This window comes from Cajanus cajan, chromosome 5 (assembly GCF_000230855.2).
Source record: "Cajanus cajan strain Asha chromosome 5, NIPB_CcT2T_4, whole genome shotgun sequence".
In the NCBI taxonomy this organism is placed as follows: domain Eukaryota; kingdom Viridiplantae; phylum Streptophyta; class Magnoliopsida; order Fabales; family Fabaceae; genus Cajanus; species Cajanus cajan.
Window position 1 is genome coordinate 51,477,757 of NC_138521.1, and position 11,623 is coordinate 51,489,379.

Consider the following 11,623-nt stretch of genomic DNA (forward strand, 5'->3'; position numbering starts at 1 on the left):
CTCAGCCAGATGAACTTAGATAAGGGTAACTTTTCTTTGCACTTTCTTTTTAACTTGAGCTAATAATATATTCTATATCTACTTTAAGCATCTCTCATATCATCATGAATTCATAAAAAAAGAAGCCAGTGATGGATGGCCTGTTTAGTTTAGATATTAATTGATACACAGTAAGAAGAAAAAAAATATCTAGGACGAAAATTCGCGTTACACGTTGTAACAAAATATTTCATTGCCTTTTTTTTTCTTTGCAAATATTGACATCATATTTTTTAGACGAAAGGTAAGAGAGAATATATTATTTATTTTACATTTTTTAAAAATTTGGGACAGATTTTGTGATTTAAAAAGATAAATTTATTTTTCACTTCTTCTTTTAGAGGATATAGCAATTGATCTATACAACAATTATTTTTGGCACAATAATGTTGTGACAGAAAAACTATGGTCCTAATAATAATAATAATAATAATAATAATAATAATAATAATAATAATAATAATAATTTTATAAGTATTAACAAGTTGTTGGTTCAAATAGTACTAAATTCGATTAATTTAAATAAGATTTTGTGTTTGAGTCTTGTAGATGAAGAAATGGTTGGGAAAAAAGACCTCATTAAAAATGGTTAGATAAATTGTCCGACAGAGATTAGTCATTGACAAAATGATATAGATAATTCGTATCAATAATATAATTATAAAAAAATAATATATGTGTAATTCTCAAAGTTTTTAAGAAAAAAAAAATAAAGACAAAAGTATGTGTACATGGGGTTTATGTACGAGGAGCTAGAGTGCACTAAACAAATCTAGCCCCCAGTACAAGAGATAGTTTCTTGTAACAAAAATTTGAATAATATACTAATTATATAGGCTAGATTGATATCTTCATCCACTTGAGTTGAATTGATAATTGATTAACACAGTTCTTACAAGTTGGAACATGGTAGATATCTAAAATGCTCAACTTAGAAATGAAGGTAGAAAAAGCTTGTGGAGGAAGGGCTTTAGTGAAAAGTCTACTAGCCGAGCTCAAGATGTAATAGGTATAATTTTAGAATTCTAACTTTTAGTTTTTCTCAAATCAAGTGACGGTCTATTTTAAGGTATTTGGTGCATTTGTGAAACACCGGATTGTCTATAGTGCTTAAAGCACTCTAATTGTCACATTATATAGGAAGACATTGACTATGAGTTTGTAACTCATTGAGTAGGTAAAGTAATCATTAAAGCTCATAAGTTGCACTTGTAAATTCCTATATTTTGCTTTAGAGGAGGGAGGACCTAGAGACAATATTTGATGCTTTTTGGCTTAGCAAGATATTAAAGAAAAAGGACCAAATATTAAGTAACGAGAATCTATGCAACCTATCCAATTAACATTTGAAAAACCACCAATGTGTACGGAGGAGGTACATGGGGAAACAAACCATGACCTAGACTGCTCTTAAGATATGTTGGATTACTAAGAATCTAACTCAATTTTTGTGTAGCAAGTGTGATGTTTGGTAGAGATTATCAGATAAAGAAGTTTTTTTATGAGACAACAATAAGAGACAACATCAACATAAGTATTTCTTGAGTCTTAATTAATGCAACTTAGTTGAGGTGACTAGTGGAGTTTTGGCTAGTTTAGATCTAAGGAAACCAGAAAACCATGAGATCTACTAAATATTTCTATTCGCAAAGAGAAATGCCTCTCTAAGAATGAGCAACTTCCAAATCTAGGAAGTATTGTAAGAGTACCTAAGTCTTTGAGTTTAAAGAATGAAGTATAGCTTTGATGTGCTAGAATTTAATCATGGAGTTTCTAGCTAGAATGACATTGTCAACATACACCAAGGGGGTAGTGAAATCAGTCCCAACAACATGAACAAATAATGAGCGATCTGAAATGGATTGCTTGTATATCCGTGACTTAAGAGTAGAGAAGTTAATGTCACATATCATTTTATGCTAACTTATGTAAGCCCACATAAAGAGTTGAGAAGTTTGCAAATTTGATTTGGTTAATGGATGCAACTGCTTAAGGGGTGGTCATATATACATCTTCGTAAAAATCTTCATGTAAGAAAGCATTATTGACATCTAGTTAATGAAGATGCCACTTGTGAATAAAAGCAAGGGTTGTCAACATTCTCACATTTGTTAGTTTAGCGCGTAACAAGGAGAACGTCAAAATAAAATCCAACCCCTCAATTTGATTATAAACCTTTTTATAATGAATTTGGCTTTGAATCTTTCAATCGAGCCATCTTCCTTAGGTTTAATATTGTACAGCTATTTACTTCTTATAGGAACCACATTGGGAGGAAATTCATTACTTTCCATGTCCCCTGTTAGTTTCTAGAGCATCCAACTCAAGTTACGTGGATTGCTTCCAACACTAATACTTACTAGCTTCAACATAATTCTTAAGTTTGTTTAGTGTGGTTATAGATAAAGAGAAATAGTGTTTTTAATGAGAAAATTTAGATAATGAGAGATATTGAGAAATGGGATAAAGGGCACCACAAGAGAGTGAATTGAAAAGTTGCATATATGAAGTCGTAAATTAAGACCTATACATTTCCTTTTAGTTTACATTTGTATCATATTTTAATTTAATTAATAAAGAATGGGTCCATTTATTTCAGGAATAAGTTTACCTAGACTTAATTTATTTAATAACTCATGTTCTATATTAAACTTCAACGATCTGACCATTGAATTTAAAGTTTTCAATGTATAGATTAAGTTTGTAAATTTAAAAAAAAAATTAAAAATCATTTGATACTTTATTTCATTAATTCAAATTGACAGATAATCATAAAATTATTATATAATTTGAATTAATGAAACGAAGTATCAAATGATTTTCTTAGATTTTATCTATGTATTAAGAACTTTAAATTCAATAGTTAGATCGTTGAAATTTGATATAGAACATGAATTATTGAACGGAGTAAGTATAGATAGACTTACTCGTAGAGTAAACAGATTTTTCCTCTAATTAATAATGTGAGATATTTTATTATGTGTACTGGAACATAAAAAGTCATAAATAGTTTATTTAATATTATTTTTAAATATTTATGGTCATATATTATTGTCAAATGTGAGTAGATTGAAGATCACATATATCATAAGTCATGGATATGAGATATCAACTCTTCAAAGATAAATGTGTACATGATTAGTATAATAATGCATTGATGTGGTCCGTTATGAGAACGTTACATAAAAGATTATGTTTGTATAAGTGATTTTTAATGTAACAATGAAATTTACTATTTTAAGGAGTTATATGTTTTTAAAGATGGAACCAGAGCAAGCATGTTATTAGTGAGGCAAATTTTTTTTCCCAAGATAAAAAACAAGGGTAAAATAGTAAAATATATCTAGTTTTAAAATTTTGAATTTTGACTTTAGTCTCACAGTTTATTTTATATTATCTTGGTCTCTTTAATTTGAAAATGCACAACTTTTAGTTCTCAAAATAGTTTCAATAACACTTAAAAATGATTAAAAGAGTATTATGTAAATCACTTTAAAGACAAAAATGATGCATTTTTAAATTAGAAGATTAAATATAACTATTTTTTTATAAAGAAAACATACAAACAATAAAACTTGTTAGGGCTTAGAGCTAAGTTAAGAAGGTAATTAATAGGCATACATGAATTATAATATTTGACTTCTTTCTTTTTAAAGAATGAATTAAGAGTTCATTGAGTCATCCTTCAACAATTCAATTATAAATAATAATATTGAAAAGTATCTCAATAAGTCAATCAAATGTCTTCTTGGATATTTAGAAATGGATAAAATTGAATTATAAAAAGATGACATGGTCTATGCCTGGTTTTCATACAAGTAAAATTAACAAAAACAAATTTTATGTCCTGAATTAGTTAGAAAAAAATTATTTTATCCTAAAATAAAAAATAATTATTATTTTAGAAAGATACCATTAATTCAAATTTAAAAGTTAAAGAAACAAATTGAATCTTTTAAAATATAGAAGATCAAAACAATTTTTTCTAACAAGACAAATTATCAAAAATATATTTTAGCCTACTATTTTTTTATATATTATATTTTAATATATTTTTTATATAATTAAAATATTAATTTTCTATTAAGTATTTTAAAGTATATTTGAAATCATTTTTAATTAGTTACCACAATAAAATTGATTATGTTGATAATATATCACAATAAATCTCAAATAAAAAGGAAGAGATTAACATGTCAATTGTACGATGTTAAATTCATTCTTTGAAATAAGGTTTAGAGTTTAACAATTAAAAGTATAAAAATATAATTAAAAGAAAATATCTTAGTAAAAATTATTAGTTAAATTCCTTAACAGAAATTATTATTAATGAAAATTTTATATACTCTTTTAAATTTTGATAGTTTTATAAATTGTAACGTTTAGTCTCTATAATTAAAAAATATTTTGATCAATAAATATTTTTTTTTCTTCTAACTTTTTTACTTTTATAAACTTTATTTTTAGTTTTTTAGTAATAAATGTTAAGGATTAAAAAAGCATAATATATATCAGAATTAAAATGAAATATTTTAAACTTATAAAATTTATTAAATTATAGAATCAAATAAATATTTAGATCTCATGATAAGTAAGTAAAATAATAAATTAAAGAAAAGGGAGAATAAAAATGAAAAAAGAAAGGTGGGGTGGAACAGACAAACATCACCAAAATGTTATACTTATCTTAAATTATGATCCCATTCTTCTATTTTTCATTTTCTCTCAACTTGTACGCTCTTATTTCTCACGGAATCAAATGCCATCAATACAAATCATTGGTGGCCCCCACGTGTCTCATCCCCCACGTGTCTACACTCCCCACCAATTGCCTTTTATTTTTCCTTTCACTTTCACACACATATGGATCAAAAAAATTCATCCCGGTTCTTCATAAAAATACCTATATAAGGGACAAGTAAATACTCACATATATCAAAATATTATAATAATAATTTATTATGATATTACGATACTAATCTAACTAAATTTATATAATTTTTTTATAAAAATATATCGTTAACATTTCATCATAATATATAATTTTTATTATGTTAATTTTTTTTAAGCTTATTTATAAGAATTAAATGTTTGTAATCTTTATTTATAAGAATTATTATGTTAAATTTTTATAATATTAAATATCTAACAAATTAATATTATGTTTGTTTGTGTAAAATAAATATTATTTATTTATTTATTTATTTTATACATAAATAAAATATGAATCACGGTTGCGAGTATAGGTATATATGTACTCAACAAATACTAGGATCAAGACTAAAATGGTTATTTGTATAAGTATAAAACTAGATACAGATATTAGTTTTAAATATAAATATGAAGGCAGATATTATAAGAATCTATCCAAATCTTACTCATTCTCATCCCTACACACATATAGAGAAATACACATACTATATATTATTCATTTAACAATTATAAATTTTATTTCATCAATTTAAATATTAAACTATAATGATAACTATTTGTGCTAGATTTTACCATGCTAATAATAATATAATAATATAATGTAATGAAATTGTTATTTATGTAATTTGAAAAAGGATAATATATAAATTTGTCTACATGTTATTGATAAACTTAATATTTTTAACTAAATAATTAACTATTTTTTTAAAAATATATAATTTAATTGAAAAAATCTTATAATGAACAACAAACTAGATATAGTGAAACAGAATAAATTTAAATTAATATAGAAGTTGTTAATATGATAATTTAACGTATTTATATGGTAAAATCATTAAATTAAATAATATAAAAATTGAAAAATATATATTAATATTAATCAATCATTTAAAAGTGTTTATACATAAAGAAAAGAAAATTGATTAGCGAAGATGACATTATAACCACCGCCACTGATTTGTTGGGTTTCATGTCACTCTGTTGTGGGGATGTGACGTGGAATCAGATTGTTTAGTGATTTGATTAAAGCCAATACTTGGATCATTGGTATATTTCACATGAATATTGTGATTATAGCCAATCATCCCATAAAGTGGAAATTGAGAGAATAAATACCTCCTATAATACTAATCTTCATGAAATCATGCTCAATTCGGTGTTTAATTTTAATTAATTCATTATGTCAGCGTCAAATTCCATTTGCTTTGGGTGGGTTGGAGTCTCAAAACAAAACAACGTTTGCTGGTTGCTGGTGGTGTGCTTTTCTTTTTTGTATTCAGCCACTTATTGACAAAATCCCTCCATAGATAATCCCCTTCTAAAGTATTTGCTACATGACATCTGATCTTATTTCTTCAATCATTATATAAATTGTAATTCATTACGTTACTATTGTTTTAATAAATCGGATTTATTTAATCATTTGCCTACCAAAAAAACAAAAGCTCTATGCTTGGATTTTATTTGTACTTATCTTTAATTTAACTTTTTAAGTTAATAATTTACATATAATTATTGGATGTTCCGGTCTACTTAGTCACACTAGTCTTATTTGTAGTACAATGATCGTGGCTGTTTCAACAAGTTTTACACATAATAAACATTGAACGCGGATTCACCATTAAATAAATTGTCTTACAATGTATGACTCTAATGTGTCTAACCATCGTACTAACCCTTAAGATTATAATGTATACGATATCATTTTTATCAAATCATTGTGTATAAAGAAATTAATGCATACACTATTTTTTTTTAAGTTATAATTTCATTAGCTAATAGTATATTAGTATCCAAAAGAAATTGGGAATTTTTTATTTATCCAAAAGAAGGTAAAATGTTTCTTACGTCATAAATACCAAGCTATGTGGTAATAAATGAGTTGATATTCAAAAATCAGTAAGCACGCGCAAGATACAACTTTGTCTGAGCCTAACAGAAAAAGGAAATGATTATTATTGTAAATGTCGTATTTATCTATTCTTTTTGACCTTATAATCCATGATGAGATTGAAACTTAATTGAGGTATAAATAATCAACGATGCATCCAATTAAAGTTAGACAAAAGAAGCGTGGCCTCATGTTCCTTCGTCTGCATATTGCTTAGTTAATACATTCTTATTCCCCTTCATGTTTCTTAGCTGACTCGGCTTATTTGTCGGCATGGTTGAATATAATAATTAATGACCTTAACATAAAAACTTCTTACTGTATTATAAATATGCTCTATGTATCAAACTTTTTTATAATTAGTTTTTATTAAAAAATAATATTCTTTGAAGCATAGAGGTCGTGACTTTTAAATCCTAACAACATATTTGAAAACTCAATTGTTTCTTATTTGTGTTTTACACCTTATGAGTTTTTATATTTAATTATGCATTATGTCTGTAAAATTTATTTACACTATCAACCAATAAAAATAGTAATATGTATTATTTTGAAGACAATTATTTTAAACCTACAAATTTATCATATATAACAATTTATAATTAGTTAGATGACAGTGTAAAAACTTTTTTCAATAGAAACTAATTGTTCTAGAGATAGGAGTCAAGACACCCTCAAACTTTTTAAAATTATGTAAAATGTCAACCAATAAAAAATAGTATATCCATTATGACACCTTCTATACCACTTTACTAATATATATGAATAATAGTAAACAATGAAAAAGTCTAAATAAAAACTTTAATTGTTAGATGAAAAAAGCCTAAAAAAATTTTCTTTAGATATATAGAGGTCTCACATTTAATTTGTAAAACTTACTAACTTAAACTTTTAGAAAACTCGACACATATAAAGAACAACTCAACATCCAAGTGGCATTCAAGGTCTTTACAAAACTAATTCAAGGATCTAACAAAAGTTCCTAAACAAACAAACAAGTTTAAAACATAATATTCCAAAGAACATAAAACATAAATCATGAACTATAAATCTCCAATGTCACATCTTATATTATAGCACATTCAATTCTAAACATGGCCAAAGCATCATGCCTCAACAATTTCATGATTCTCACCTACAAAACACATAATAAAAACAAATTACACAAAGCATGGGAGTGAGATACATGTCATTTTGGTTCTTGGTGTGAGATAAGGCTAGGTAGCCACACACATAAACATATACTGAGGCATATAATAATATCAATTACATAATTATAATTGTAATAATTTAAACAATAATCCACCTGCATATCAAACTCATTCATAAGTTATACAACTTTCACATATGATATTAAAAATGTAAGTAGTACAACATAATTACAAGTAATAACAATAATGTATCACTCAATTCCTAAATATTCATTATTCATATACTTGATGCAATAGACACTGACTTATCTAGATCCACATGCATGTGTTACCAATAATCTCATGTATGATTATCCTCATGTATAGTCATCGACATTTTATACACATGATTCATGTCAACACAAAAGACTTTATATATGTAGCATTTCACATTATAGGCTCCTGATCACATACTTATGTCATTTACATATCACATCATCAACGAGTCACCCTCATGTATACTATAATTAAAAATTCAAATGTCACCTACATGTACACTTTAATTAATATCAAATACATGTTCATCACAATATCGATATAAACAAGTAACATACTGGCATATCAAGCTAAAAAACAAACAATCATAATTCAAGTACAATAATATACAAAACATCTTAAACACATAGTTTTAGCCCTTAACACATCTTATATGCACATTATAAGTACTCTATAAACCATCACATAACAAATCATGAGAATAATTTTCTTAGTTTGCTCATGGTTCTTAGTACTCATCATTATAGCTCACTAATGTGTTATATATATATATATATATATATATATATATATATATATATATATATATATATATATCTATGACCTTGTGTGGTATAATGTTAAAAAATTATTTACAATTATTTTGTTGACTTGAAGGGTTAATTTTACCATTATTTTTAAAAATTACAAAATCATAATGTTAAAGCCTAAAATTGACAGTTTGTCTTCACTCATTAATTTAATCATATCTTAAGTTCTAAACCTTCTTTTTTGATGAATTCAACGTGATTGAAAAGTTAATATCCAAGGTTACGATTCTCATGAAGACATCAAAAGCTAATTTAGATTTTAAAAAGTTGCACGATCATGCACAAAATAATCATGAGTGTTCTTCACTCAAATCAACCTTACATGGGTCTGCTTCCTTATGCACGACTATGATACCTTCAACAAAAGTTAGTATAAGTGTGCTCACGAGCAAGCATGATCAAGCTATGACATCCTTTATCCTACATACTAATATAGGCATATAAAATAATGAAGATGGAAAAGTGTTCGAAAACAAACTTTACTGATTAAACAAAGGTTCACAACTCCTCTTAGATAAAGATATCACATAGTAACATGTCACCAAAAAAAACTAAACAAATGTTCAATATAACAAGTACAAAGTGAAATCTAATATAAAATCCTAAACATAAAGAAACCAACAAAATGGAGATCTTAACTAAATTCTTATGTCACATCCTATTAGAGCACAATCCAACACAAGGTCTAGATCATCACAAGCATCACCAACATCTTACTTTGGATCACGATGTGGAACATAGTCAAATAGCCACACACACAACAAGGTATAATAAAAAAATTTATATATCAATGACAAGGTAGTGTAGCAAATTCAATAATTAAGGTCACAATAAGGTTCATTACACATGTAATTGCACATCAATATACAAAATGCAATGGACATGAACTTCAATCACTAGTGGAAAATTAGCATTTTACGTCACCTCTTTTACGTCAGAAATACTTAAATTCGACGTAAAAAAAATGCGGTGGCATTTTTGTAATTTTTGCGAACTTTTTTACGTCGGACCTGGTAGGGTCCGACGTAAAAAGTTCAATCTACGTCGGAGGTGTGTTGTGTCCGACGTAGATTGGACTTTTTACGTCGGACCCTACCAGGTCCGACGTAAAAAAGGATGCAAATTTGAATAAGAGAGCGCGATGCACACCGCGCGCATTCACTTTTCCTCACTTTTCATTTTTTTCTCTCTAAACCCTCTCCCTCTCCTTTGTTACTAAATCGTTTTTTTTTGTCTTTTGCAGAGGGATGAACCCTTTGTTACTCATTTGCACATTGTTGCTGCTCCTCAGGTATGAATCAAGGTTTCCTTAACACTTTTCTACTTCGCATTGCTACTCTGGCTATCTGTTTTATTTGATTTTTTGGTTGTTCTATTTGTATAGGTAGTGGACGTTTTCTTTTAAGTTGTTATACGAAGCTGAATGGCTTGTTTTGGAAGCAGAACGGCCTGTTTTGCAAGCAGAACGGCCCGTATGTTTTCTGACGTAAAAAGCTGAAAATGTCCGACGTATTATACCTCTTTTGTACTAGTGAATGTGCATGTGGTGCTAGTAAAATCACATTATGTTGCCCTTGTTCGAAGTAGGCACATAAGAGTAACTTAGGAGAATATGTCAAATTACACTTTCATCGCACTCTGCACTAGGAAGTGATACACCAGGGTCTCGATGAGATAATTTTTTGCACAAGTTCCATCCCATGCACACAAGCAAACAAACCTGAGGTTCCAAATTCAACTATTTCCAAGGTCACGAATCCCTTAGCTTTTACATAAGGGGACCTTCCTTGGTAGCGTATTCTATATCGTACTGATCAAAACATTTAAGCATATGATGTATATCACACAAGATTCAATCCAATATTATGTTATCATAGTGCACATTTACAATTTGTCAAGTTACCATCGCATGACCCTCACAGGATCTACACATATTGATTTGCCAATTTTCCAATATTATTTCACATTGTTTACAACATGTATAACTCACAATATCGTAATTACATACTTAACATACCATATTCAATTATCAACATTAACTAGTACGAGAGTTACATGTTTGCAGTTCAAACATAATAATTACACAACATTCATCTGATATACCTCAAGATAGAATCATTGTGAAATCATCTAATCATGTGTTAATACCTAAACCATAGTCATTATAAGAGATTAACATAAAACTAAGTATTTAAATTAATCACTTAACTAGTATCACAATGTTATTGATATCACACATTAATTCCTTAAGCATTGTTATTATCAAAACATCTAGAGGTGTTAACAAATAACTCACATCATAACTTATTCACAATTGTTCTATCCCATAATTTCTCTTTCCTAAACATTGATATGGGTACCCTAAACCATTCCTTAGATTAAAAACTTAAAAGAATAAAATCATTCACCATCACCCACCCAAGCATCTCATGTCACCATCACGTATACCTCAATTAGCAAGTCTTGACATTTAAGATCAATCTTAAACTACTCACCCAACTCATCACTCAATCCTTCTTATATCAGTACTAATATTATGAATCATGATCCTACACCATATCACTAAAACACTTCATTTAGAATCATCATAAGAAAAAATTCGTCACTATGTACCATAATTGTCAAACATCAATTCACTTATTGTTGCTAATATTAGATTGTATCCTTAAGCTAACAATCCTCAAGTTATCTCAAACTCATAAGTACAACCCATCTTAGGCAGTGAAGGTGATAAAATGGAGAAAAAAATAAGGTAAAAAGGAGAA